We start from the raw sequence: 2,873 nt of genomic DNA, 5'->3' as shown, positions 1-2,873 counted from the left end.
AGCTTCGAGCCCTTGGATCAATGCTTGTTAATTCTTAAGTGTTGTCTCGGTACTCTGAAAATGAGTTTCTGACACTGAGATGAATTTTGTTAGCATCTCCTCAAGCTTTGGCTTTTTCTCTTGTTGGTAGGGTGGTTGTTGGAGGCCTGGAGGTGGTGGTCTCTGATTCCTTTGGCCTCCCCATGAAAAATTTGGGTGGTTCCTCCAACCTACATTATAAGTGTTACTATAAGATTATTTTGAGATCGAGGATTATTACCCATGTAATTTAACTGCTCATTCTCCATGTTGTGGCCATAGGGTGGGTATTCTGAATTGCTTGATCCACCTCCACTTGCTTCGCACTGCTTTACTGGGTGAACCTATGAAGAACCAAGAAAACCGTCAATTTTTCTATTCAAAAGTTCTACCTGATTAGAGAGTATGGTGACTGAATCGGCGTTAAAAACGCCGGCTATTTTTGTTGGCTTTGTCCATATGACATGCTACTGATAATTATTCAGTGACATCTCTTCTATAAATTCATAAGCATCCTCAGGTGTCTTATTATTGATAGTTCCACCAGCAGCTGCGTCAATCATCTGTCTAGTCAAAGGATTCAGGCTATTATGAAACGTTTGAACCTGTAGCCAGAGTGGTAACCCATGGTAAAGGCATCTTCGCAAAAGGTCCTTGTATCTCTCCCATGCATCGTAGAGTGTTTCTAAATCTATCTGCACAAAAGAAGAGATATCATTATGTAATTTAGTCGTTTTAGCCGGCGGAAAATATTTTAATAAAAAATTTTCGATCATTTGTTCCCAAGTAGTGATTGGCCCTCGTGGTAATGAGTTCAACCACTGTTTAGCTTTGTTCCTCAATGAAAAAGGGAATAACCGAAAGTGAATGGCATCATCAGAAATGCCATTGATTTTAAAAGTGTCGCAAAATTCTAAGAAATTCGCCAAATGAGCGTTTGGGTCCTCGTCCTGCAAACCATCAAACTGAACAAACTGTTGGATCATTTGAATAGTGTTAGGTTTCAGTTCAAAATTATTCATAGCAACAACAGGCCTAACTATGCTCGATTCAGTTCTTGTTAAAGAAGGTTTAGCATAATCATACATAGTACGCGGAGCAGGATTCTAATTTATTGGATCAGCGACAATCACAGGAGGTAGCGGATTTTCTTGGTTTTCTGTCATCTTATCGGTTGTGGTTGAAGTATCGTCCTCTTGCTCTTCCTCTGTGTATCGTAAGCTTTGCCTTATTTTTCTTCGATTTCTACGAACTATGCAATCGATCTCACTATCAAACAGTAATGGTCCTGATGGGTTTCTTCTAGTCATACACTATAAAAACCTGCCAGGAACGAATAAAAGAAAAATTAGAAAAGAAAATAAAATTTTAAATTGCAAATAAAGTAAAATGGCTAAAGTAATAAAAATCGAGTGTTCCTAATATCTTAGTTCCCCGGCAACGACGCCAAAAACTTGATATGTGATATTCGCGATAGGTTTTAAAGATTTATAATTAATCGTTCTTGAAACTAACTATTATCACGATGAAGGCAGGTGTACCTATCGAACAGTAGTATAGCTTTAGCAAGACTAGATTGTCGAACCCAAAGGAACCAAGAGTACTAGTAATTACTTCCTTTTTATTAGCTAGCCTAAAAATTAAGGGGTTTCCTTATCTAAATTAATTAACTAAACTAAGGATGCACAGAGAGAAATTGGGGAAAAACTTTTGAGAAAATTTGATTTATTAAGACAATACCCAAGGAAAAATCCTCCTAGACCTCACTTATTATTTGACTCTGAATCAGACGATTTATTCATTTGACTTGATCCGTAGAAATCCCTAAGTTATACTATTATCTCTCTCGAGACTAATAACGTCTAACCCTAGGTTGATTAATTGAAATCTCTTTCTAATTAACGCCCTAGTGTTGCATTAACTCGATCTATGGATCCCCTTATTAGGTTTCACTCTAATCCGACAAAATCTTATAACCTTATATCTAGGCGTGCAATCAACTTCACTTAATTATGACAAATTTACTCTTAGACAGGGTCTTTTCCTCCTCTGAATAAGAGCATTGACTTGAATCAATATCCTGGAATATTAAAACAAGAATTAAGAACACATAATTAAGAATAAGTCAAATATTTATCATACAATTTAGATAATAATAAAAAGATCTGTCTTAGGCTTCATTCCCCTTAGGTATTTAGGGGGTTTAGTTCATACTTATGAAAGAAAACATCTCAAAAGAATAAAGATAACAAAACATAAAGAAAACCCATAACCCCTAAATGGTTGAAGGGAGATCTTCAGTCTTGACGATGAATCCAGCTTCTGAGATGGATCAATCGGCTTCCCTTGAGTAATTCATTGCCTCCTACTCCGTGTATCCCTTCTCAGTGCCTCATCAGGTGTTTAAATAGGCTTTTGAATGCCTAAGAGCCCTCAAAAGTGGCCTTTTTCTGAATAGGACCATACTTGGGCTTGACAGGGACATGCTTGTGTACGATTGCTCCAGCCCGTGGTCAAGGCTGTTAAATAGGCACGGGCGTGTAGTCTACCCGTGTAAGTCGTGCTTTGATCTTGCCAAATGGACACGACCGTGTAGCTTACCCGTGTGAGGAAGTCTAGGCCGTGTTGATTTCCCATGTGGGTCTATTTTCTCCGTTTTCGGCTCGTTTCTCGCTCTTTTTACTCTCCTATGCTCACCTAAGTGTAAAATATGAATTTAAAGGATTAGGAGCATCAAATTCACCAAATCTAAGGAGAAACCATCCATAAATGTGCTAAGCATGGGATAAAAATATGTATAAATTACAGTTTATCAGCAAGGTTTGCCTAACATGGCAAATCACAACAACAATGTG

At 37.8% G+C, this 2,873-nt stretch overlaps 1 non-coding gene across 1 annotated transcript; it reads left to right on the top strand.

Annotated features, from left to right (window-relative positions):
- The first annotated feature begins 639 nt into the window (after window positions 1-639).
- On the top strand, window positions 640-745 carry LOC121205259 (small nucleolar RNA R71). Its single transcript, XR_005900344.1, has one exon. It is a non-coding gene; the product is annotated as a small nucleolar RNA R71 (small nucleolar RNA).
- Window positions 746-2,873: the final 2,128 nt, after the last annotated feature.

Source organism: Gossypium hirsutum, chromosome A08 (assembly GCF_007990345.1).
Source record: "Gossypium hirsutum isolate 1008001.06 chromosome A08, Gossypium_hirsutum_v2.1, whole genome shotgun sequence".
NCBI classification, from domain to species: domain Eukaryota; kingdom Viridiplantae; phylum Streptophyta; class Magnoliopsida; order Malvales; family Malvaceae; genus Gossypium; species Gossypium hirsutum.
The sequence above is the reverse complement of the archived record's forward strand: the minus strand, read 5'-3'. Positions and strand labels throughout refer to the sequence as shown.